The following is a 27,922-nucleotide window of genomic DNA, read 5'->3' as shown; positions in this document are numbered from 1 at the left end:
GGTGCGTCTCTGCTTCTCCGTTGGAGATAGCGGTATGCGTTCAGTGCTTACTCATACCGCGATCTCCTGGGCCACAATCCTCCTCCCCGGATGTGTCACACTGTGGGATCCAGACTGTGCAGACGCGTCGCGCTTGCGCAGTCTATAAAGGCTTTGGACAGAGTGACGCTATCAGCGTTATAATATATATATATATATATATATATATATATATATATATATATATATATATATATATATATATACATACACAGTATATATATACTGTATATATGTATACACACACACACACCACACATTTATTCTATGTGTATATCTCTATTCTATCGTAATCTAACCTGTCACTCTGATTAAAATGTAAGTGGCTGATCATTTGCCGGCTTTTAATCTATCTATCTATCTAGAATATATATATACATTTTGAAGAATATTACGTTTTAAAACTATGTGTAAATGATTAATAACATTTCTGTATGTAAAATCTCATGTTAAAATCGCACTGCAGTCGGATGTAGATCGGGTGTTAGGTGTGAAAAGTCAGATTGTACTCGCACAAAAAACGCCTGACACTCACATGACACTTGCATTGCACTCGTCAGACTTTCCTAGTGTGTAAATCGCTAGTGTGTCTCCAGCCTGTGTATGTAATAGTGGTGTGAGATCAGTGGCCAAGGTCATTTAACCCCTTAAAATTCAGTTACTTATTCAAATCATTAAAATCAATGCCAACTTTGATGCCAATTCTCACGGCCAGAACCCATTTGGGAAAAGCTAAGGTGACATGAATTTCATGCAGGGCATCAAAATGCATGTAATAATGGTGTCAGATCAGTGGCCCAAAGGCATTTAACCTCTTAAAAAATCACTTACTTATTCAAATCTGTGAAAATGGGCGATTTGCCCCCTTTGATGCCAGTTTTGATGCCCAGAACCCATTTGTGCCAGGCTGAAGTGATTTGACTTTGATGTGGGGCATCACTAGGTATGTAAATCAGGTGTTAGATTAGTGGCACAAAGGCATTTAACCCCTTAAAAATAGCTGTTACTTATTCAAATCTGTGAAAATGTGCAATTTGCCCACTTTGATGCCAGTTCTGTTGCCCAGAACCCATTTGTGCCAGGCTGGAGTGACATGGATTTCATGTGGGGCATCAATACGTATGTAAATCAGGTGTTAGATTAGTGGCACAAAGGCATTTAACCCCTTAAAAATAGCTGTTACTTATTCAAATACGTGAAAATGGGCGATTTGACCATTTTGATGCCAGTTCTGATGCCCAGAACCCATTTGTGCCAGGCTGGAGTGACATGGATTTCATGTGGGGCATCAGTAGGTATGTAAATCAGGTGTTAGATTAGTGGCACAAAGGCATTTAACCCCTTAAAAATAGCTGTTACTTATTCAAATCTGTGAAAATGTGCAATTTGCCCACTTTGATGCCAGTTCTGTTGCCCAGAACCCATTTGTGCCAGGCTGGAGTGACATGCATTTCATGTAGGGCATCAGTAGGTATGTAAATCAGGTGTTAAATCAGTGGCACAAAGGCATTTAACCCCTTAAAAATAGCTGTAACTTATTCAAATCTGTGAAAATGGGCGATTTGCCCACTTTGATGCCAGTTTTGATGCCCAGAACCCATTTGTGCCAGGCTGGAGTGACATGGATTTCATGTGGGGCATCAGTAAATATGTAAATCAGGTGTTAAATCAGTGGCACAAAGGCATTTAACCCCTTAAAAATAGCTGTTACTTATTCAAATCTGTGAAAATGTGCAATTTGCCCCCTTTGATGCCAGTTTTGATGCCCAGAACCCATTTGTGCCAGGCTGAAGTGATTTGACTTTGATGTGGGGCATCACTAGGTATGTAAATCAGGTGTTAGATTAGTGGCACAAAGGCATTTAACCCCTTAAAAATAGCTGTTACTTATTCAAATCTGTGAAAATGTGCAATTTGCCCACTTTGATGCCAGTTTTGATGCCCAGAACCCATTTGTGCCAGGCTGGAGTGACATGGATTTCATGTGGGGCCTCAGTAGGTATGTAAATCAGGTGTTAGATTAGTGGCACAAAGGCATTTAACCCCTTAAAAATAGCTGTTACTTATTCAAATCTGTGAAAATGTGCAATTTGCCCCCTTTGATGCCAGTTCTGATGCCCAGAACCCATTTGTGCCAGGCTGTATTGACATGCATTTCATGTAGGGCATCATTAGGTATGTTAATCAGGTGTTAGATCAGTGGCACAAAGGCATTTAACCCCTTAAAAATAGCTGTTACTTATTCAAATACGTGAAAATGGGTGATTTGTCCACTTTGATGCCAGTTTTGATGCCCAGAACCCATTTGTGCCAGGCTGGAGTGACATGGATTTCATGTGGGGCATCAGTAGGTATGTAAATCAGGTGTTAGATTAGTGTCACAAAGGCATTTAACCCCTTAAAAATAGTTGTTACTTATTCAAATCTGTGAAAATGTGCAATTTGCCCACTTTGATGCCAGTTCTGATGCCCAGAACCCATTTGTGCCAGGCTGGTGTGACATGGATTTCATGTGGGGCATCAGTAGGTATGTAAATCAGGTGTTAGATCAGTGGCACAAAGCTATTTAACCCCTTAAAAATAGCTGTTACTTATTCAAATCTGTGAAAATGGGCGATTTGCCCCATTTGATGCCAGTTTTGATGCCCAGAACACATTTGTGCCAGGCTGGAGTGACATGGATTTCATGTGGGGCATCAGTAGGTATGTAAATCAGGTGTTTAATAAGTGGCACAAAGGCATTTAACCCCTTTAAAATAGCTGTTACTTATTCGCATGTGTGAAAATTGGTTCTCTGCCCACTTTGATGCCAGTTCTGATGCCCAGAACCCATTTGTGCCAGGCTGGAGTGACAGGAACTTGATGTGTGGCATCACAAGGTATGCAAGTCAGGTGTCAGATCAGTGGCACAAAGCCATTTAACACCTTTAATACCATACCTCAGTGCCCACTTTGATGCCCATTTTTGTGCCAGCCTTCTAAATTTTGTATCTGTTTTTAAGTGTATTCACAAAAGGACACATGACCGCATATTATTATATACTCAGAATGGTTTATTTTTATACAAAAACCTGAAAAAAACAGAAAATAAAAAATAGCCGAATAAGAAACTGCTGAATAAGAAACCAACTTCAGCCCGAATAAGAAACTGAACGAATAAGAAACCAACTTCAGCATCGTAAGATTTGGGGTCATTCTCCAAAGTCATAGATCAGGTAAGTGGGAGTCTGCCTGGGGAGAATGGGGTGATGTTGCTTGCATGGGGCTGCCTGGGGAGAATGGGGTGATGTTGCTTGCATGGGGCTGCCTGGGGAGAATGGGATGATGTTGCTTGCATGGGGCTGCCTGGGGAGAATGGGGTGGTGTTGCTTGCATGGGGCTGCCTGGGGAGAATGGGGTGGTGTTGCTTGCATGGGGCTGCCTGGGGAGAATGGGGTGGTGTTGCTTGCATGGGGCTGCCTGGGGAGAATGGGGTGGTGTTGCTTGCATGGGGCTGCCTGGGGAGAATGGGGTGGTGTTGCTTGCATGGGGCTGCCTGGGGAGAATGGGGTGGTGTTGCTTGCATGGGGCTGCCTGGGGAGAATGGGGTGCTGATGCTTGCATGGGGCTGCCTGGGGAGAATGGGGTGCTGATGCTTGCATGGGGCTGCATGTGTATGCTGGTGGGGGGGTCTGCCTGGGGAGAATGGGGTGGTGTTGCTTGCATGGGGCTGCCTGGGGAGAATGGGGTGGTGTTGCTTGCATGGGGCTGCCTGGGGAGAATGGGGTGGTGTTGCTTGCATGGGGCTGCCTGGGGAGAATGGGGTGGTGTTGCTTGCATGGGGCTGCCTGGGGAGAATGGGGTGCTGATGCTTGCATGGGGCTGCCTGGGGAGAATGGGGTGCTGATGCCTGCATGGGGCTGCCTGGGGAGAATGGGGTGCTGATGCCTGCATGGGGCTGCATGTGTATGCTGGTGGGGGGGTCTGCCTGGGGAGAATGGGGTGGTGTTGCTTGCATGGGGCTGCCTGGGGAGAATGGGGTGGTGATGCTTGCATGGGGCTGCCTGGGGAGAATGGGGTGCTGATGCTTGCATGGGGCTGCATGTGCATGCTGGGGGGGGGGATCTGCCTGGGGAGAAGGGGGAGATGTTGTTTGCATGGGACTGCGTTCTGGAGGGGCCTGCCTGGGGAAGGGTGACTGCATGCTAGGGGTCTCAGTGGGAAGGGGGTCATGTTCCTTGCTAGCGGAGCTGGGTGTCTGTTGGGAAGGGGGGCATGTTGCATGCGTGGGGGATCTACCTGCAGAATGGGGCTGATGTTACTCGCATGGGTCTGTGTGTTGTGCAGGTCAGTGTGTGTGATGTCACTTGCGGTGGGGGGTGCAGGGAAGTATAGAGCTACGTGTGTGGGGGCGAACAGGGGAGGGGATGAATGATGATGGAGATCTGAGGGATTGATATTACTTAGCATGAGAATCTCTGCCTGATGGTGAGGAGTCGGTCCTGTTATTATTATTATTATTGGGGGCACATGCTGTCAGGTTGATGACTGACCTATGACCTCTGGGAGCGAAACAGCTTTACAACAACGTCTCCAGATCCCTGGCTTTATTCTCCCCTCGCACGCTGTGCTGCTCAGTATTAGCCCGGTGGCCACTGGTGTCAGCCACTACTTGTATCCAGTTTTCTGCATGATTTTTTTTTTTCTGTTTTATTCTAGGTATTGTGACTTTTCCCCATCCTGTGCCCCCCAGAGCAGTGACCTCCCTGCAGATGTCATTTCATCACTGGACTTCTCTTCACCAAGTGGAATGGCGGTGCCCCCACAATCCATGTGAGGACCCAAAGGGATGACACTGTGGGCGTCTGATAATGTCAGATAGATGAGTATAATTACTAAATTGTCTCCCTCTGTCTCCCCCTGCCCCAAAATCGATGGTAAGCTAAGCCCACCAGCGTCAGGGGCTTATCTACAGCATTCTGTAATGCTGTAGTTAAGCCTCCAATGTATCCTAAAAGATGAGAAAAAGAGGTTATATTATACTCACGTGGGCGGTCCGATCCAAGTCACGGTCCGGTCCTGGGCCTCCCATCTTGATAGGATGACTTCCTCTTCTTGTCTTCACGCTGCGGTGCGCAGGCGCCGGGAAAGGTCAGAGAGGCCTGGGGCCTGCACACTGCAGTACTTTGTGCTGGAGCCGCAGCGTGAAGACACGAAGAGGACGTCATCTGATGAAGATAGGAGGCGCCGGACCGCGATGCCCATCAAACAGGACCGGGACTGTCCCTGGGTGAGTATAATATAACCTCTTTTTCTCATTTTTTAGGATACATCGGGGGCTTATCTACAGCATTACAGAATGCATTACAGAATGCTGTAGATAAGCCCCTCATGCTGGTGGGCTTAGCTCACCCTCGATTTTGGGGGTGACAGGTTGCCTTTAAGCACCACAATACAATTTTTGCAGCTAAAGCACAGGGACTTTAGTAAAAAATGTGTTTTTTCTCTTCGCCACGACAGCACCCACTGAGAGAGGGGATCCGCCCCTAGGAACAGGAAACCCTATGGAGAGATAAAAGGGGCGGTCCCCCTCGCTCCCACAGTTTGGTTTCCTGTTCCTACGGGAATCCATGGAGAGAAGAGGATACCCAGCCTGGATGCCGCTTGCGCGGTTTACCTTAGAGGACGGCAAGGGCTCCAGGGCTGGAAGCAGCATCGGGGGTCCTGGCTCAGTTTCCCCCCTCTGCTGGCAGACGCCGTGAGGCCAGGACGGGTGGTTGCTGGCTCACGGGATACCAGCCGGATTCGTCTGCGGGAGCAGCGCTGTAGTGCGGCCAGCGTCGCGCCGTCCTCGGCGGACGCATACACAACATGGAGCCCCAGTGTATTCCCCCGGAAGTACAGGTAAACTTCCGGGGTGATGGAGGAGGAGGACAGCGCCTGCGCTGACACCGGCGGCAGCGCAGGCGCATACAATATGGCCGCGACCCGGAAGTGACTAGCGCTTCCGGGTACAACCGGAAGAAGATGGCGGCCCCCATATGAAAGGACGCCGGCGATGTCGCTCCAGCGTCCACTATGGATTCAGCGCAGGACGCTGTGATGTCTTCCTTAGAAGCCACCGCATCCACTCCACGCAGCCATGCCAGCACCAGCCGCTCTAAGCAGAGCGGATCTTCTAGGAAGAGCAAGTCGGATCGTGCTATTCCTCAACCTGTGCCTCAGTCTCCTCCTCATCAGCCGGTACCTTCACAGACAGCTTCACTGGGTGAGTGTATATCTACCCTATTTAGGCTGATTACTGTTCCCTCTCCCTCACACCCTAGGCCAAAAGGACTGAAAAAACGAAACACAGACAGTGTGCGTTATGTCTCCAGCCCCTTCCGGATAGTCATAAAAAGAGGCTTTGTAAACCGTGTATTGACTCTACCTTACGGGAAGAAGCCTCGGTTAGATCAGAGGACATTAGGGGCATGATTAGAGAAGAATTACGAGCCTTACATAGTTCTGACAAAGAGCCGCGTACTAAAGGGAAAAAGGGGTACGTTTCCCCTATATCTGACCAGTCGTCTGATAGAGAAAATGCAGACTCTGATATTTCCCGTGAATACGTTTCCTCAGATGAGGATCAAGATACGTGCTTTCCCACCGATAGCATTGATAACCTGGTAAAGTCAGTCTGCAACACCATGGGCATTGAAGAGTCTAAGGTTGTTAAAACGCAGCAGGATATAATGTTTGCTGGTCTGTCAGAAAAGAAAAGGCCCTCCTTTCCTGTAATAGCAGCGGTAAAAGATCTAATCAAGAAAGAGTGGGAAAGCCAGGGGCAAAGGGGTTTACCACCAACCTCAAAAAGACGTTATCCCTTCAATGATGAAGAGTTCTCATTATGGTCAAAAGCCCCGAAGGTGGATGCAGCAGTGGCATCCACATCCAAAAAATCCTCACTGCCCGTGGAGGATTCGGGCTCATTGCAGGACCCACTGGACTGTAAAACCGACTCTCTTTTAAAAAGAGCCTGGGAGTCATGTACGGGAGCCTTTAGGCCGGCAATATCGGCTACATGCACCGCTAGGTCCATGCTAGTCTGGCTAAATGATTTGGAGGAGGGACTAAAAAGCGGTCTCTCTAGAGACAAATTAATGTCCTCTATACCCCTGATCAGAGGGGCTACAGCCTTCCTGGCGGACTCATCTGCTGACTCTATACGCTTGGCGGCTAAGTCAGCAGGACTCACGAATGCAGCACGCAGAGCCCTGTGGCTTAAAGGATGGAAGGGTGATCCCCAAACAAAATCTAAATTGTGTGGCCTCCCATGTCAGGGTGAGTACCTGTTTGGTACTAAACTAGACGAGATCTTAACTAAAGCGGGAGAGAGGAAGAAGGGCTTCCCTAATGTTAATTACCTTCCGTCCTATAGGAGAGCGTTCCGGAAGCCCGTGTTTAATAGAAGGAAAGATTTTAAAAACCAAGACCGCTGGGCCTCTAGAGACACCAAACAAAGGGGTGCATTCTTTGGGAAGCGCCCTTTCAAACCTGAGGACAAACCCCGTTAGAGCGGATCTACCTGTGGGAGGTAGATTATCCTCCTTCTCAGATAAATGGCGGCTGATAACATCAAATAGTTGGGCAAATGATCTTGTCACCTCCGGCTTAAAATTAAGATTTTCCCGAGTCCCTCCGGACTCATTTCTATTGACTTCATTAAAATCTCAATCAGAACAGGAGGCATTGGAGCAGGAAGTAATGAGTCTTCTGTCCAAGGGGGTTTTGGTGGAAGTTCCACTTCTTCAGGAGGGCAAAGGGTTTTACTCCCCTTTATTTCTAATACCAAAACCGGATGGATCATTCAGAACCATTATAAACCTTAAGAAATTAAACACCTTCTTAGAAAATCAAACCTTTAAAATGGAGTCTATCCGATCCACCATAAAACTCCTGTTTCCCCATTGCTTTATGACGGTTCTGGACTTGAAAGATGCGTATTACCATCTCCCAATCTTTAAAAAACATCAACAATATCTCCGCGTGGCGGTTGTGATAAAAGGATATATACGGCACTTTCAGTACACGGCAATGCCCTTTGGACTATCAATTGCTCCAAGGGTATTCACTAAACTAATGTCAGAGGTCATGTCATATCTAAGATTAAAAGACACCCTCATAATCCCATACCTAGACAACCTTTTAGTGGTAGGAAAATCCCCCTCACAATGTCAGCAAAGGTTAAGTCACATGATTTCATCCTTGCAGAACTTAGGATGGATAATAAATTGGGAAAAATCTAGGCTGATCCCAACGACTCGGCAAGTATTTTTGGGGATTATATTAGATTCTATAAGTCAAAAATGTTGTCTCCCAGAATCTAAACAGATAACGGTGAGGAATAAAGTTCAGTCTATACTAGATAAACCTATAATTTCCCTTCGGGAAGGTATGTCCTTACTTGGCTCCTTCACGTCATGTATCCCAGCGGTTCCATGGGCCCAGTTCCACTCGAGGTGCTTACAGTATGCAATTTTACATGAGGAGATAAAATTACAAGGGCGATTAGACGGTAAAATTTCCCTTTCTAGTGACGTAATCCAATCTCTAACCTGGTGGCTACAACCAGACCATCTAGTTATCGGGGTTCCCTGGGAGGTTAAACCCTCAAACATAATATTTACGGATGCCAGCCCTCATGGTTGGGGGGCACATTTGAGGGACCAGGTTGTCCAGGGGCGGTGGTCGGTTACGGAGTTAGACGACTCGTCTAATAAAAAAGAACTAAAAGCCATCTATCATGCCCTATGTAAATTCCTCCCACAGCTACACGGAACACATACCAGGGTACTCTCAGACAATATGACATCAGTGGCTTACGTCAATCATCAAGGAGGAACGAGATCAGGCACTCTCATGTCTTTAACCGAAGACATCTTGACTATAGCCGAAAATCATCTTCTGTCCTTATCAGCACTACATGTCCGAGGGATAGACAACTCAAAAGCAGACTTTCTCAGTCGTCATACCCTCCATCAGGGGGAGTGGGTGTTAAATCATCGGATATTCAAAATAATAACTATAAAATGGGGTGTACCCGACATAGATCTCTTCGCTACAAGAGACAACAGGCAAGTAAAGTAACATTCGCCTCAATGTTCCGAACCGACAACCCCGATGTTCTCGACGCCCTCCAGATTCCGTGGACATTTCAGAAAGCATATGCCTTTCCCCCGATGATTCGTCTTCCAACAGTAATCAGGAAGATAAGAGAGGACAGAGCGAATGTGATCTTAATTGCCCCGTTCTGGCCAAAGAGACCATGGTTTTCTCTGCTCAGAGCCATGTCCATCTCGGATCCATGGATTCTCCCAGAGAATCAAGATCTGCTTTTCCAGGGGCCCTTCAACCACCCTCATGTGAAGGGTCTGCGGTTGACAGCCTGGGATTTGAGCGGCAGCTATTAAAACTAAGGGGCTTCTCTGATAGAGTAATTGATACCCTACTGCTGAGTAGGAAAAGATCCACTACATCAATCTATGTAAAAGTATGGAAACAATTTTTAAGCCTCTATCCCTCAGCCCTGTCAAAGGAAATTCCAGTCTCTATCATTCTCGAATTTCTCCAGAAAGGACGGGACTTAGGCCTTTCGGTTAATACCTTAAAAGTACAAGTTTCTGCGCTAGGGGCCTTGTATAGTCACAACGTTGCAGGAGATAGGTGGATATCCAGATTCATTTCAGCCTGCCAGAGAGCAGAACCGGTCCAAATTCCCCACTCACCTCCTTGGGATGTTAATCTGGTCCTTGAAGCCTTGACAGACCACCCGTTTGAGCCTCTACATTCTGCTCACATTAAACATGTCTCCCTCAAGACTGCTCTTCTTGTCGCCTTAGTATCGGCAAGAAGGGTAAGTGACATACAGGCGCTATCAGTAGATCCTCCATTCATGTCAATATTGCCAGATAGGATTGTCCTAAAAACAGACCCTTCCTACTTGCCTAAAATGTGTACTAAATTCCATAGATCTCAATAAATTCTTCTTCCTACCTTCTATAATAACCCTACAAATCAAGAAGAAGAAAAGTACCATACTTTAGATGTGAGAAGGGCTGTGATAACCTATCTAGACAGGACTAGTCCCTGGAGGAAGAGCAGGGCTCTCTTTGTTTCCTTCCAGGGTCAAAGGAAAGGAGCTGGTGTTACTAAAGGCACATTATCCCGATGGATTCGGGAGGCGATATACCTTGCCTATTCGTCTAAAGGGGAAGATCCACCTGAGACTGTAAAGGCACATTCCACCCGGGCGATAGCATCATCCTGGGCAGAGCGAGCAGAGGTTCCGATAGAACTCATATGTAAGGCTGCAACCTGGTCGTCTCCTACTACCTTCTATAGTCACTATAGACTAGATTTATCTGCCTCCACTGACCTGTGTTTCGGTAGATCAGTTCTTAACACAATAATCCCCCCCAAATGACTATCTCTGAAAGTCTCTCAGTGGGTGCTGTCGTGGCGAAGAGAAAACACCGGATTACGTACCGGTAATGCTCTTTTATAGAGCCACGACAGCACCCCTTCACTTCCCTCCCTTATATATTAGTTTGCATATGAGCACGGATAAGGGTGATTGGTTCTTGTAAATATTAGTAGTTAAGATAAAATGATAATAATTGCCTACTAATACTGGTGGGCGGTTCCTCGCAATCTCTGTAACCCAAACTGTGGGAGCGAGGGGGACCGCCCCTTTTATATCTCCGTAGGGTTTCCTGTTCCTAGGGGCGGATCCCCTCTCTCAGTGGGTGCTGTCGTGGCTCTATAAAAGAGCATTACCGGTACGTAATCCGGTGTTTCTTTTTTGTTATTAATCTGTCTTTAATGTTTAATTCATTGTTTTGATTTCTAAAACTCTTATTGATTTGTATGTATGCATACTTATATATTTCTCTTTTTTATTTCTAACTATTCATCTTGTAATAAACTTGTTTGACAACTATGAGTTGAAATTTCATTTCCTTGCGGATTTACGTTCTATGAGATAATGGGGAAGAGACAAAAGGTCGGGGGTGCAGTAGCTCTGGTGGTGGTGAGGCGGCAGAATGGTTATTGTAGGCTTTCCTGAAGAGATGAGTTTTCAGGTTCCGTCTGAAGGATCCAAGGGTGGCGGATAATCGGACGTGTTGAGGCGTGGAATTCGAGAGGATGAAGGATATTAGGGAGAAATCTTGGAGGCGGTTGTGTGAGGAATAAGTGTGGAGGAGAGAAGGAGGTCTTGGGAGGATCGGAGATTACGTGAGGGAAGATATTGGGAGATTAGTTCAGAGATATAGGGAGGGGACAGGTTGTGGATGGCTTTGTAGATCAGTGTTAGTAGTTTGAACTGGATTCGTTGTGGGATTGGGAGCCAGTGGAGGGATTTGCAGAGGGGAGAAACAGGGGAGTAGCTAGGAGAGAGGTGGATTAGTCAGGTAGTAGAGTTGAGGACAGACTGGAGTGGTGCAAGAGAGTTAGCGGGGAGGCCACAGAGGAGGATGTTGCAGTAGTCGAGGCGAGAGATGATGAGGGCATGCACAAGCATTTTAGTAGATTAAGGGCAGAGGAAGGGACGGATTATGGCAATATGTTTGAGTTGGAAAGAGTTTGGACGTGCGGTTTGATGGACAGGGCAGAGTCGAGAGTTACCGCGAGGCAGCGTATTTCAGGTGTGGGAGAGAGCGTGATGCCGCTTACCATAATAGATAGATCAGGTAGGGGGGATACGTGAGATGGAGGAAAGATGATGAGTTCGGTATTGTCTACATTGAGTTTTAGGAAGCGAGAGGTGAAGGAGGATATGGCTGCTAGACACTTCGGGATTCTGGACAGCAGAGAGGTGACATCTGGGCCAGAGAGGTAGATCTGAGTGTCATCAGCATACAGGTGATACTGGAAGCCATGGGACTTTGAGTTATCCTAGGCCAAGGGTATAGATGGAAAAAAGTAGGGGCCCCAGGACAGAGCCTTGAGGGACTCCAACAGAGAGAGAACGGAATGAGCCAATACAGTCTACTGTGCCTGCGCAACGACCGCAGAGTTGCCCAGATCTTCCCTACTGATTACCGGGTGGCCACCCTGCTGGATCCCTGCTGCAAAGACAAAGTACCATTATTTGTTCCGTCACTGGAGCGGGATGGCAAAATGTGTGAATACAAGCACATGCTGGTAGAGGCACTACTGACGGCGTTCCCACCTGACAGAAGAAACACAACGCAGAGGAGGAGGAAGTCGCCAACGCAGCTGTGGCACCACCTCAGAAGGGAGGGTTAACATGGCTAAAATGTGAAAAAAATTCATCAGCATGACACAGCATCCAGCACCACCATCTGATACGGTCTATACAACCAGGTGCCAGCGTTATAGCAACATGGTGGAAGAGTACATGTCAATGTCCACACGTCTGCATGTACTAACACTAAGTGATGGGTCTGCCCATTTAACTTCTTGGTTTCCAAACTGGACACATGGCCTAGGCTTGTACTTTTTGACTTGGAAGTGCCGACATGCCCCGTGGCAAGTGTAATGTTGGAACATGTGTTTATCAGAGCAGGGGATATCACACATAGGCGCATCCACCTGTCCAAAGCCAACGTGGCCACTCTCGCATTCATTAAAAGAAACCAGGAGTGGAGTCCACAGGACTTGTCTTTGCCTTTGGCAAACCAGACAAAGGTACCATCTGCACCCAGACATTGTTATATTTTATTTGCCATTTGTTTTATTTTGGGGCCTTACCAAAAAGGAAGAGAAATAAAATCCACAAAAATAATGTTGGATACCATCAGGCCTGCCTCTTCCACCTACACTGCAATGTCCACCTACACCACCTCCTCCACTAGGACATCCGACTACTGTAGCTACATTGTTCTATTTTATTTTATACTATGTTCTTTTAAATGCTGTCCCTAAAAAAAAAAAAAAAAAAATTTAATAAGAAATCCTCCAAAAAACTGTTGCATACCTCATCCCCTGCCTCTTCCACCTTCATCGCCACATTTGCCTCAAGCTCATCCACCTACTACACCTCCTCCTCCATTTGACCTATGCCTCTTTTTTCAAGATTATTATTATTACTTTTTATTCTCTGTTATTTTAAGTGATCTTACTATCCACATTTGTTTTCAGGGCTATTGTCCTGCTTACCCCCTTTTTGTTCTATTTTTCACCTTTACCGCTTACTACCCCCATTTTACCACGCGAAAGTACGAGACCACATTGGCTGTGAGCTGGTCTCATTATGCTGGGAAGGGCCCAATAAAGATTTAACTTTTCAGCTTATTAATCAGTGAACAGCTGTCTGCTTTTTCTTTGCTGGTTATTAAAAAATGGGTGGACTCATCCAAAAAATTAATTGGGGCCCCCTCCATTTTTAATAACCAGCTACGGCAAAACAGACAGCTAAGGGCTGATATTAAAAAGCTGTGAAGGTCCATGGATATTGGCCCCTACCAACACTAATAAGACTAGTCCTCAGCCGCACGAGAAATGGAGCATCTATTAGAAACGCTAACTCTTGAGCATCGACTCAGCTCTTCCTGATTGCATGTGTGCAGTGGCAAATGGGGTAATATATACAGCTCTGGCCAAAATTAAGAAACCACCACATCAAAACCCTGCCATGGGCAGCCCATTCTCCAGACCTGAACCCCACTGGAAACCTCTGGAATGTAATCAAGAGGATGATGGATAGTCACAAGCCATCAAAACAAAGAACTGCTTACATTTTTGCGCCAGAAGCAGTGTGAAACACTGCTGGAAAGCATGCCAAGATGCATGAAAGCTGTGATTAAAAATTATGGTTAGTACACAAAATATTAATTTCTGAATAGTGATGGGGTCGAGCAAATTGGAATACTCGGGTACTCGGCCAGAACAGCGAACCCAATATAAGTCTATGGGAGACCCAAGTACTTTTACTACGATCTCCCCCGGGGGTCCTTTTAAGGTCTAAAAATGATGGAAACCCTGCTCAAAAGACACAGGAACATCATGGGGATCGCCCCTGAAAGAATTCCTGACTCCTAGTTCACAGCCTTAATAATTTTTTTCTGAGATTCATGCCATTTTTCCTGGTGCCACAAAAAACACATTAAAACAAAACCAAAACGGGTTTTGCTGGCCTGTAAGGCCAAATATTTAACCCCAGGCTGAAAATTTCCTCTCCCTCTTAGGCTTAGCTCAGACGCAGCGTTTTTGAAGCGTTTTTCAACTTTAACATTGCTTTCAACCACTACAAATGCATTCACTGGGAAATGTCATTGTAACATTTAACTGGCCATGTGGTGTGTGACACATAAGCAGACCCATTTTGTTTCATTTACAAAGGAGGGACTCTTAAAGTCACAGAGCCTATTTTTACTGGTGCATCAGGCGGCATTAATCTTCTTAAAGGGCCAATATGAAACAGTGGGTCTCCTAAGCTGTTGTAGCCTATGCTGTGAGTGGATGGGCTGCCAAGAATTACGACGCACCACAGTACCCCTGTCATAAGATGTCCAGGGGGGACTCCTGAAAAAGTGTTGCACTGAATTCAAGGCCTGCCCTGCTACCAATTCATATGCACCCCAATAAGCCTTTGAACCCACATAGTGGATGGGCCCATGAAAATCCACTTCACAATATGCATTTTGTACTCTGTACTCCTTTGTTTTACACATTGGCGGCAAGGCCAGCCCTGCTGCATAGTCATATGCACCCCATTAGGCCTTGGAACACACATACTGGATGTGCCCATGAAAATCCACTCGTATTTTTTATGGTATGATGGTTCCCTCTTTGCAGAATTATTTACAGGAGAATTTGGCAATTGTGTTTGCCATGTTTTTAACACTAAGGTTCAGATACGGCTTTAAAAAAGTCTAATCCTAGCAATACAAAGCAATTTCATTGCAAACTACAAAATTCAAGGAATATTAAGATTGAATAGTGTGTGTGCGTACATTTTTGTATATGTTACCAATAACATACAAAAGTTAATGATTACATATAAGGATTACATAGATATACTGATTACGTGTATATATGAAGATTAACTTCATACAGTCTACTTAGATCATCACCAAGAGGCTTTTAAATATAATCCGTCTGGAATATCCGAGAAGCAACACCAAGACAGAGAACCCCTTTGAGATTACCTACACTGCATGGGCGTCCCCAATTATGCAGGTATCAGCACACTGTACATGTACAGGTACCCCAGTTTTGGTATCTGTCTTAGTCATGTTTCTCTGGTCTTATATAGTGATTTACACTATGTAGTAACTCTAGTTTCACACAGACCTTCAAGTGGCCAGCTTTCACGGGTGTATTAAACTGAGATATCATGGAGTCATCAGACGAGTGGCCATAAACCACTAGAAAATAAAAACCACAAGGATTTAGATCAAACCACCACAGGCAGAGTTTCAGTAAACCTTAATGTTTTACAACGACAAACAGCAAACATATAGAGGCTTCAAACTGTTTCTGAAGTGAGAAAACAAACATTTATCAACATGGTGTCACTATGAGCATTGTCTGTCACATCTGTAAATGTTTTACAAGACATGCAGCTATGTGATTGTCTGAATGCATTCGGTGTACAGTATTTCAATCTTGTTTACAAATCGCCATTTGTATATTCGCCATTTGTACATTTGAGGCAGCCAAAGTTATCGCTCTCAAGGAGAGAAACTAATATAGTGGACAAAGAAATATTTGTAATAAACTACTGAGCCAAACTAACATCATTGCATTATCAAATTTATATGAAGTGTATTGTGTCCAATTTGCGCAACCAGGCAACACAAAAAGGAGCTTTTCCACTGAGCTCTTTAAGGTACACAAATGTGAAGTGTTTGCTATCAAGGATGTGGTTTCACCAATGGGGGGTACCTTTTTTAAAAATATACTATTGCCATCACAGCCACCCATGCCCAAACTTCACGGGCCTATAACAATACAAAGCATGTTCACCCAGGTCATGTTGTTGGAGATAAGGAAGAGACATTGCAGGAGACAGTTAAGAATTAGGGCCAATGTAGTGGTGTGGGTCTCTGAGACTTGTAATGCAGTGCATGATCTGCCAAACAATTCCCCAATGAGGGTACTGTCAAGGTGAAAAGATATATCTTCATACACTTTTTGTACTGTTGTATTCTTATACTGTGAAACAATAAGTTTTTCCCATCTGCTAGCTAATGTAGATGTAATTGTATTTAAAATGGCTGCCAGTATTCACCTTTGCCCTACTTTTTGTCTCTGAGGAAAGAAGTATCATTTCTTCTTAAATTGAAACTTGAGGAATGTGAAGAAAGGAGGATTCGCCAGGAGACATCAGGACAAATCAGAAAGACTGAATACTAGACATATACTGCTTAAACCCCGCCCAATGCATTCCTTCTCCTAACACACAATATAGTACTGTGTATCCGGAAATAAACGCAGTTGCTGTGATCGTGGCCGATACTGGTAGACGCACGAGCATCAACTGAGATTGAACCAGCTATTTGTCTGACTCATTCTTACCCGGTACCAAATGCTCTGCTCATACTTTAATTTGGGATGACTGGTGAATGAGGGTTATTGTCGTGACGACCCCGACAGTACCTTTTTTAAAAGTACACTAGTGCCATCGCATGCCCCTAGCCCAAATATTATCGGCCTATAACAGTACTGAGCACGTTTACCCTGGTGATCTAGTGGCAGGAACATTTTAGATTGCAGGAGACCAAGTTAAGAAGTCAGCCCAATGGAATGTCATGCCCAATTCCACAATGTGGGATCTTTTTAAAAAAAATAAGAGTGCCATCACAGCCCCCTTGGCAGGGCCGGACTGGCCATCGGGCAGTTCTGGCAAATGCCAGAAGGACCGGTGGCAGTAGTGGGCCGCTCGAGTGTGCCGCTGTCGGCACACTCCCCCCGTTGTCGGCACACTCCCGGCCCCGCATTCAACTATACCGGCGTCATAGACACCGGTACAGTTGAATGCAATGATGGAGGAGAGAGCGTCTGCTGATGCTCCCTCTCCCATCATTCCCCGCTCTGCCTGCCGCTGACACTGTGGGTGCGCAATGACGTCATATCATCGCGCACCTGCTGTGTGACCAGGCAGGCAGACTGCAGCTGCTGAGACCGGAGCCAGGAGCAGCAGCGCGGGGCAAGAGGAAAGGTGAGTAGACTTTGTTTTTTTATTATTACATATCAATGAGTGATAACTGGATTGTAGGGGGGGGGGGGCTGGCTGCATTACATTCTATGGGGCAGTGCTGCATTACATGATTCTATGGGGCTGGGCTGCATTACATGATTCTATGGGGCAGTGCTGCATTACATGATTCTATGGGGCTGGGCTGCATTACATGATTCTATGGGGCAGTGCTGCATTACATGATTCTATGGGGCTGTGCTGCATTACATTCTATGGGGGCTGTGCTGCATTACATTCTATGGGGACTGAGCTGTAATGCTGGATACAGCTGTAATTATATGTTATATAGTCGTGTTACACTCCCCTCACTTCTTGTAACCTACAATTGTACAAAGATATTATACAGTCACCAGGCGACTAGTGGGCCTGTGTGACTTCAAATGCCAGGGCTGAATTTTAGTCCCAGTCCGGCCCTGCCCCTTGGCCAAAATGCACCGTACAGAGCACGTTCACCCTGGTGATCTACTGGCAGGTACAGGACAGTTTGCAGGAGACCGAGTTAAGAAGTAGGCCCAATGTAATGTCATGCCCAGTTCCCCAATGTGTTGTCCTTTTTAAAAAAAATAAAAGAGTGCCATCAGAGCATCCTTGGCGTTCACGCTGGTGATATATTGGTTCTGGAGGAGGAGGATGAGGATAAGGAGGAGGATAAGAACAAACAGACCAAATCTGTAAGCGTATACCCATGTTGGGTTGTGAAGAGGTGCATAAGAATACGCCTTCCCAAAAGAGAGAATGTATTTGAGGTTATGTTTCGCTGTTTTCACTTGGTGGTGTACAGAAGTCTTTCCCAATCCAGGCCTTGTTCATTTTTATAAGAGTCAGCCTGTCAGCATTTTCAGTTGACAGGCGGATACGCTTTTCTGTTATAATTCCACCAGCGGCACTAAAAACCCTCTCTGACAGAACGCTAGCCAGAACGCTAGCAGCAGGGCAGGCCAGGACCTCCAAGGTGTAGACAGCCAGTTCATGTCAGGTGTCCAGCTTGGATACCCAATAATTCAAAGGCACACAGGAATCCCGGAGGATGTTTGCACGATCTGCAAGGTACTCCCTCACCATCTTCCCAAACATTGCACTTCTTGTGACAGCACCCCTTGCCTCAGTGCCACCACGATGGGAGTGTCTGAGAAAACTGTCCCAGAACTTGGCCATTGTTCCCCTGCCTGAGCTGGATTGTACTTCTGTCTCTCTCTTGCCTGGAGTCCTTGGTTGTACAACAAACTCTTGACGTCTGCTGCCAGCGTTCTCACATGGGAATTTTCTAAGTAATTCCGCTACAAGGGCCCTGTGGTACTGCAAAATTTTAGTACACCACGCTGCCTCAGGCAGAAGAGATTGAAAGTTCTCCTTGTAGCGTGGGTCTAGAAGTGTCACCAACCAGTAATGAGTGTCACCCAAAATTTTGATAATCCGAGGGTCACGTGAAATGCAGTGCAACATAAAGTCAGCCATGCGTGCCAGACTGCTAACAGGCAAGACTTCCGTGTCCTCATCAACAGGACGACTGACGATGCTGTCCTCCTCCTCCCTGTCCTCAGGTCATCCCCACTGAACAGAAGCTAATACAGATGTGTTTGTAGTACCATCTATAGCGCATGAAAGTAGCTCCTGTTCTTCCTCCTCCTCCTGATTGCCTACCAATCCACGTTGAGAAGACATGAGGCTGGGCTGAGTGTAGTCCCCCTGTATGTTTCCTTGCTCCATGTCCTCGTGCTCCGCCTGCAATGCATCCTCTTTGATTGTGAGCAGAGTTTTTCAGAATGCTGAGAAGCGGGATAGTGATGCTAATTATGGCATCATCGCCACTCACCATCTTAGTGCAGTCCTCAAAGTTTTGGAGGATGTTATATATGTCTGACATCCATGTCCACTCCTGAGGTCTTATGTGTGGAGTCTGACCTGAAATTCGACGGCCTTGTTAATGTTGGTAGTCAACAACGGCCCTCTTCTGCTCCTTTCCAAGATATGCAGCGTAGAGTTCCAGCGCGTGGGGATGGGGGACATCACACAATAGTCAGTGAGCTGGAATCTGAAAACGCTGCTGAAGCACGGCAAGGGCGGCTGAAGCTGTAGCTGACTTTCTAAAATGGTCAGACAGATGGCGTACTTTCACTAGCAGATCCGGCAGCTCCGGGTAGCTTTTCAGAAAACGTTGAACCAAGAGATTAAGCACATGGGCCAAGCAAGGTACGTGTGTGAGCTCACCTTGCCTCAGAGCCGCCACCAGGTTACGGCCATTGTTACACATGACCATGCCTGGCTGTAGGTTCAGCGGTGTCATCCAAACATCTGACTGCTCTTTCAGCGCTGTTCACAACTCTTCTGCATTGTGCGGTTTGTCACCTATGCAGATTATCTTCAGCACAGCCTGTTGCCGCTTGGCTGAGGCAGTGCTGCCGTGCTTCCAGCTTCTGACTGATGTGTTGATTTCAGAGATGGAGGATGAATAGGAGGAGGAGGAGGTGCAGGAGCTGTAGACTGTGGGGGCAACCCTGATTGACATAGGGCCAGCAATCCTCAGCATGGGGAGGATGTGTTCCATCTCAAGGTCCAACTGGGTCCCGGCTTCCACTATGTGTGCCGTCATTGAGATGTACCATCCCTGCCCACAAGCACTTGTCCACGTGTCCGTGGTTAGGTGGACTTTCCCGGTAACAGCATTGTTGAGGGCACGGGTAATGTTGTGGGACACATGCTGGTGTAATGCCAGTACGGCACACCGGGAGAAATAGTGGCGACTGGGGACCGAGTACCTTGGGATGACCGCCCCCATCAGCTTGCGGAATGCTTCCGTCTCAACAAGCCTAAAAGGCAGCATTTCTAGCACAAGCAGAAGAGAAATATTAGAATTGAGGACTGTGGCCTGTGGGGTGTTGGCTGGGTATTTCTGCTTGTGTTCCAAAGACTGGGTTATAGACAACTGAATGCTGTGCTGGGTCAAGGACGTGGACGGGCTTGCTGATGGTGCTGCTTGACTGTGGGCCACAACAGGTGCAGGGCTAGAGGCATCTTCACATGCACGGTGTACTAGGGATTGGCTTCTATGCAAAACGGTGGAAGAAGCAGTGGTGTGACCAGCATGCAGTGGTCCTCGAGCCTGGGGTTCGGCCCACAAGGTCAGGTGCTTTGCTTGCATGTACCTGATCATGCTGGTGGTCAGGCTGGTTGTTTTGCTACCCCTGCTGAAGCAGGCATGGCAGGTGCTGCAAATGGCCTGTTTAGGGTTATCGGCAGAGTCTTTAAAAAATAGCCAGACTCGGGAAGATCTCACAGGTGGAATGGCAACTTCACTCATGTTGGTGTTACAGGGAACGGATGCACGCCTTCTGTCTGTGGCCACCACACTGCTTCTTCCTGCCTGTTGGGGGATATGCCTCCTTCCCCATTTGTGCTGCTGTCCTCGCTACGCATGTCCTCCTGCCAGCTTGGGTCATTTACTATGACATCCACCACCTTGTCTTCCACATGTGCACCTTGCTCCTCCTCCTGACTTTCTATAAATTAGGTCTCATCATGGTCCGCCTCTTGTGACACTTTCCCACCATTGCCTTCATGTGACTGGGGCTGGTCAAAGCTTTGGGCACCTCTACATGCGATCTCATCTTTCCCCACTTCAAGTTGACCTGCAGAGATTTCTGAATCTTGAAATGGAAAACTGAACAGCTCTTCAGAGTGTCCAAGTGTGGGATCAGTTGTCTCAGGGCACTCGGCATGGTGGGAGGAAGGAGGATCAGGGTGAGGAATATCCTGGCCTCACTCACGGCTACTCAGACTTGACCGTGTGGAAGACAAGGTGGTGGTGGTGGTGGTGGCTAAGTGACTGGAAGCATTATCCGCTATCCAACCAACAACCGTTACACACTGCTCTGGCTTCAATAGTTGTGTGCTGCGGTACCCTAGAAACTGGGACAGGAATGTCGAGCGAGAAGATGTGGGTGTTTGTTGTTGCCCACTTTCACCTTGCCCACGGCCTCATCCTCTGGATGCACCATCACGTCCACTTCCCCGTCCTTTGCCCCTTGCCTTAACCATTTTAAATGGACTACTGCACTATTTCAAATGCTCAACACAAATGTCTTTATTAGTAGCGAAATAATATGTGATCAGTATGCCTGCAAATCTATGATTTTTCAAACCCAAACACCAGGCAGGCCTCAGCCTGACCTAACAGACTGTATTCATTTTTTTTTTAAGTTAATTTATGCAAAATAGTGCTGTATTGAATATGAGTATCACACAGCCAAAAAATAAGTACACCAGCCTCCAATGCCCAAACTTGGAGCACAGAGATATATGACGGCTGTAACGGAAACACCACACTGGCAAATCTGTGGCCTTTGAATTTTTTTGATACGAAATAGTGCTGTATAGAATTTGACTATCACACAGTCAAAAAATAAGTACACCGGCTTCCAATGACCAAACATGGAGCACGCAGATATATGAGGCCTCTTTCAGTGAATTTAAAACACCAAAAAAAAGGGAGCACAAGGGTCGCACAGACAACTATGCTATGTATGCCTGACAAACTATAACTTTTCAACAGGCCTCAGTATGACAGAACAGACTGTATTTTTTTTTTTGGGGGGGGGGGGGAATTTTTGAAAAAAAAAGAAGGAAAAATAAATATATAGACAGTAAATAAGCTGCAGCTGCAGGCAGTCAGTCAGTTATGGAGCTTTGGGAGGGATGCAATGGATGCACATACAGTGCCTGCAGGCCTTGCACTGATGTGGATATGCTGTGCCCTGCCTACCTAGTGCTGCAATATCGGGACCCACAAATTAGCCCTAAAAAGGACTTTTGGTTTCTGAGGAGTTGTGGATATGAGTTGCAGACCTACACTCTAAAACCACGATTCTGACCCTATCTCGGCAGCAGCTCTCCCTATTCTCGCTGAAACAGGAACAGAATGCGGCGAGCAGGACGGCGCTAGGTCTCTTATACTCGGGATGATGCTGTACGGCCCAGCCAATCACTGCATGACACAACAAAGATGGCTGCCGCATTTCATGGCCTGGCAGACAATCTCTGCACCATGATTGGGTCTCTAAAGTCCGCTAAAACTTCTGGGTGGAGACTGCAGTTACCGCCGAATAATACCGGAAATGCTCGCTGCTCGCCGAGTACCCCGATACTCGGGCGAGTAACGAGTAGTGGCGAGCACGATCACTCATCCCTATTTCTGAACTCTTCCTGAGTTAAAAAATTAGTACTGTTGTTTCTAAATGATTATGAACTTGTTTTCTTTGCATTATTTGAGGTCTGAAAGTGCTGTTTTTTTTTAAATTTTGACCATTTTTCTTTGTTAGAAAAAAATACTAAATTTATTTCTTGAAAATTCTGAGACTTGTCAGACGTTTATAGAATAAAAGAACAATTTACATTTTACTCAAAAATATACCTATAAAGAGAAAAATCAGACAAACTGGACATTTTGCAGTGGTCTCTTCATTTTTGCCAGGGCTGTAAGTATAATTACAACTGTGATTTGTCAAAAATCACAGCTGACATCAAGCCCAGGGTTAGTAATAGAGAGGTGTCTATGAAACACCCCGTTTACTAACACTGTTAGGCTACTTTCACACTAGCGTTAACTGCAATACGTCGCAAATGCGTCGTTTTTGCGAAACGCCGCATCCAGCAAAAGTTTTTGCTGGATACGTTTTTTCGCCATAGAGTAACATTAGCGACGCATTTGCGACGCATTTGCGACGCATTGCCAAACGGTGATTCCGTTTTGCGACGCTTGGGCGTATGGTAGCGGACCGTCGGGAGAAAAAAACGTTACATGTAACGTTTTTTGCTCCCGACGGTCCGCTTTTTCCGACCGCGCATGCGCAGTCGGAACTCCGCCCCCACCTCCCCGCACTTCCCCGCACATCACAATGGGGCAGCGGATGCGTGGGAAATATGCATCCGCTGCCCCCGTTGTGCGGCGGAGAACACACTAGCGTCGGGAACGTCGGCCCGACGCGCAGCGACGGGTTGTTCCCGACGCTAGTGTGAAAGTAGCCTCAGTAAAAATAAAGAAACACAGATTAAAAACATGTAATTAAAATATAAAAACAGACACCCTCTTTCACCCATTTACCAAAAAAAAAACACCTGCAGGTTCAAAGAGATCCACAAGGTCCAGCGTAATCCACATCGAGGTCCCAAGACGATCCCCTGCTCCAATACATACAGAAGCCATAGTGACATCATAAAACGTGACCCCTCCCTGTGTCCGCCGTACACACTAAGGCTGGCATGGAAGCCGCCACCTCTGAGGTCACTGGAGATTACAGTTTGCGGTTATCACAGTACCCTCCGAGCTGTCAACTGTCACTTGAGGTGAACTCAAGGAGCACAGTGACCGGCAATACGCATAACCTGGCGGAAACATTGTAGTAGGTTGGATTGCCGGACTGCCCCCAGCGTGACACAGGGGCACTACAGTACGGAAGTCCGACAGTGAACCAGTGGGATCATTACAGTGCATCAGATTGGTGAATCACTGGTGGACTGCGTTGCCCACTAGACTTTGTTATATACAGCAAGCTAAAGCTAAGTGGGCAAAAGGACCTGGTGTTTTAGCTTACTAAGTCTGGTATTAAACCACTCCAAGGGACCTGGTCCTTTATCCCACTTGGATTTAGCTTTCTCACAGAGAGCAGGCTAAATCCAAGTTGGCAGAAGGACCTGGTCCATTTGGGCAATAATTATAGTATTAACCCCTTCACAATGCATGATGCAGTTACATCATATATCATAAAAATATCAGAAAAAAAAAATATCGCTTTTGCTCCATTAAAAAAAATAAATAAATTGGGACTTGACATGTTCAGAAAGGTCTGACCAATCAAAATGTAAAATAATCTGATCAGTAAACGGCATAACAAGAAAAAACTAGAAACGCCATAATTACGTTTTTTTTGGTCGCCGCAACATTGCAATAAAATGAAATAAGAGGTGATCAAAACATGGTATCCGCGCCAAAATGGTATCAATAAGAACGTCCCGCCAAAATAAAAAAAATTCCCAACGGCGATGTGGATGGCAAAATAAATAAGTTATGGGAAGGAAAAAATAAAAAAAAAAAACGGAAAATCGCCCGAGGGATAAAACACTCCTAGGTGCATGCATGGAAAAAAATCTGTGGTTGTGTGATCTACAAAAATGATCAGCAGTAAATAAAACGGGAAGCGGATGAGATTGGCGCAGAATATTGTACACACTGGGATTAAGGGGAAAATTCATGTGTATAATTGTCACATATAAATAAATGTGTAATCAGATGTCATATCTAGTCTGCGGCTCAATATTACTGCAAAAAATCACATGACAGGATTCATATATATCTATATACAATAAGGGTCCTTCTATCTACTGGGATTTAGCATTCTTATATAGAGCAGGCTAAATCCAAGTCGGCTAAAGGACCTGGTCCCTCTGCCGACTGGGAAATAGCCGACTCTGTGTGAGAAAGCTAAATCCCAGTGCACGGAGGGACCTGGGCCTTTAGCCGACTGGGATTTAGCTTTCTCACAGAGAGCAGGCTAAATCCAAGTCGGCAGAGGGACCAGGTCCATTTGGCCAATAGTTATTGTATTGACCCCTTCACAACGCATGATGCAGTTATGTCATATATCATAAAAATATCAGAAAAAAAATAAATTTGGAATTGACGTGTTCAGAAAGGTCTGACCAATCAAAATGTAAAATAATCTGATCGGTAAACGGCATAACGAGAAAAAAACTAGAAACGCCATAATTACGTTTTTTTTGGTCGCCGCAACATTGCAATAAAATGAAATAAGAGGCGATCAAAACATGGTATCCACGCCAAAATGGTATCAATAAGTACGTCCCGCCAAAATAAAAAAAAAAAACCAATGGTGATGTGGATGGAAAAATAAGTTATGGGAAGGAAAAAAAATTTTAAAAAACAGAAAATCGCCCGAGGGATAAAACACTCCTGGGTGCATGCATGGAAAAAATCTGTGGTTGTGTGATCTACAAAAATGATCACCAGTAAGTAAAACGGGGCGAGGATGAGATTGGCGCAGAATATTGTACACACTGGGATTAAGGGGAAAATTCATGTGTATAATTGTCACATATAAATAAATGTGTAATCAGATGTCATATCTAGTCTGCGGCTCAATATTACTGCAAAAAATCACATGACAGGATTCATATATATCTATATACAATAAGGGTCCTTCTATCTACTGGGATTTAGCATTCTTATATAGAGCAGGCGAAATCCAAGTCGGCTAAAGGACCTGGTCCCTCTGCCGACTGGGAAATAGCCGACTCTGTGTGAGAAAGCTAAATCCCAGTGCACAGAAGGACCTGGGCCTACAGCCGACTTGGATTTAGCCACAACCCTGATTTATCACTTGGTTGTGAAGATAATATTACATTGGTTCAGCTCAGGGGGAAACATCTGAGTGGGCTCCTAACCAGGTGTCACGGTGGTACCTCACCTGCCCTCTCAGCGCCTCCCTACTCACTATGGTCACCACACGGCTTCTCAGCATGTTGCTTCCATTTGGGGGGATTGGCCGGTCTCTACAGGAATGTAACCCTGCTGTGTCCTTCAGAGATTAGGTCCCCAGCCTATCCCGTGCCGGCAGGTCCTATATTAGGCAGCTCCACCCACCACTCTGCTGAATGTTGGTTCCTAGGCAGTTCATGCTGCTAGTGGTTGGGCTGTGTTGCCTGTTGTACCTCACACTTGTGTCTCTGACCCCCGATCAGCTGCTCCAGTCCTGGGGACTACCTGCTGTCCAGCCTGTCCTCTCCACCAGTAGCTCTAGCGAAGACCTGGTGGACACCTAGTAATATAGACGCAAACAGGGACCAAATAACAGCAAAAAAGGGAACTATAAAGGGATGAAAGACGTAGGCAAAATACCGGGTGGAAAGGGTTAAGGATGAGAAGGGGGAGGGAAATATGGTTTATTAAGGAAAATTGGGAAAATGAAAAAGATTGGCCTGTACAGGATAGGCAGGGGAAGGGGTTACTGTACATATATAAGATCTTCTATATAAAACATTTAAGAGGCCGGAGGGGAAGAAAAGGAAAGAAAAGGGGAAGGAAGAACATCTGTAACAGGCGGAGGGACGACATATAGAGAAATACTGACTGTTACATAATGTGAGACACTGAGTGCTGGATCCTAATAGCGGCGCAGTTCTCATGGAATCTCATCCACTTTGCTTGGACAGTTAAATAGCAGAATTTTAATTAAAAAAATCAGCAGAATATCTGCAGCATTTACTCTACATGTGAACATGATCTAAATTTCACAGCAGAGTGGTCTTGATTCCATGAAATCTCCGCTCTCTGTGGCCTGAAGACGCTGCTGAACTCTGGGGTTTGATGCATTTTTTCTCTATAAGCTTCTTCTGAAAAAAACGTATGAAGGGAAAAAATGTATGAAGAGAAAAAAACGCCGTTACATTTTTAAGCGCAGAATCAAAGCTTTTCTGTACTATTAATAAAGTGTTAAATGCGGCTTCATATCTGCCCCAAAAACACATCAAATATGGGGGGAAAAAATCTGGTGCGGACACATGCCGAAAAAAACAGAAGAAAGAACTCGGCATTTACGCTATGTGTGAACACGGCCTCAGCGTTACAGTTTTATTACAGTATTTTATGGGTTTAATAGAGAAAAATTTCAATTATGCCTTTTTCCCCCATAATTTACCGATTCCTGTAAATAATCTGATCGCTGTGTTGTGCGGGTCGTTACGGTTATATTGACACAAATATGTCCGGGTTATTTACTGATTTGTGATGCTTATTATCATAAAAAAAGCATTATAAATGACATTATTCTTTCACTATCAAGTGTTTTTCATTATTATTTTTTACTAATTTTATAGGATGAAAAAATCTCTTGTTCTCCTCTAGGACACAGAAACATCCATTGTACACAGCAGTGTATTTCTATCAGTATAATCTGCCTGTAGTCAGAGCCTGGAATATAGATCAAGTACACAGAATTCTGCCAGAGCCTTCACCAGAGCTTGTGGCTCAGCAGCTGAAAGTACCTGTCAGTAATGTTGAGGCCGCGGGTTCAAGATCTGGGACCCTAAGGCCGGTTTCACACGTCAGTGGCTCCGGTACGTGAGGTGACAGTTTCCTCACGTACCGGAGACACTGACACACGTAGACCCATTAAAATCAATGCATCTGTTCAGATGTCATTGATTTTTTGCGGACCGTGTCTCCGTGTGCCAAACACGGAGACATGTCATTGTTCGTGGGAGCGCACGTATTACACGGACCCATTAAAGTCAATGGGTCCGTGTAAAACACGGACCTCACACGGACGTTCTCCGTCTGGGGTCCGTGTGCGTGCAGGAGACAGCGCTACAGTAAGCGCTGTCCCCCCCACTGGTGCTGAATCCGCGATTCATATGTTCCCTGCAGCAGCGTTTGCTGCAGAGAAAATATGAATAAGTGTTTAAAATAAAGATCTATGTGTCCGCCGCCCCCCCACCCCCTGTGCGCCCCCCCGCTGTCCTGAAAATACTCATCCGCTCCCTCGTTGGCTGTAGCTTTTTCCTGGTCTGGCCGCGGCTTCTCTACTGTATGCGGTCACGTGGGGCCGCCGATTACACTCATGAATATGTGGCTCCACCTCCAATAGGGGTGGAGCCGCCTATTCATGAGTGTAAATGAGCGGCCCC

General features: G+C 45.9%; 1 protein-coding gene and 1 long non-coding RNA gene across 2 annotated transcripts in view; one reads left to right on the top strand and one right to left on the bottom strand.

Annotated features, from left to right (window-relative positions):
- LOC143766553 (uncharacterized) overlaps positions 1 to 25,763 on the bottom strand; it is a 104,814-nt gene extending 79,051 nt beyond the window's left edge. The window contains exon 1 of the mRNA XM_077254330.1: positions 25,705 to 25,763. The gene's annotated coding sequence lies outside the window, so the exon portion shown is untranslated. The remainder of the gene's footprint in view (positions 1 to 25,704) is intronic.
- Positions 3,220 to 16,581, top strand: LOC143769322 (uncharacterized). Its single transcript, XR_013214347.1, has 3 exons — positions 3,220 to 3,254; positions 4,738 to 4,851; positions 16,289 to 16,581. It is a non-coding gene; the product is annotated as an uncharacterized LOC143769322 (long non-coding RNA).
- Positions 25,764 to 27,922: the final 2,159 nt, after the last annotated feature.

Source organism: Ranitomeya variabilis, chromosome 4 (assembly GCF_051348905.1).
Source record: "Ranitomeya variabilis isolate aRanVar5 chromosome 4, aRanVar5.hap1, whole genome shotgun sequence".
Lineage (NCBI taxonomy): Eukaryota > Metazoa > Chordata > Amphibia > Anura > Dendrobatidae > Ranitomeya > Ranitomeya variabilis.
The sequence above is the reverse complement of the archived record's forward strand: the minus strand, read 5'-3'. Positions and strand labels throughout refer to the sequence as shown.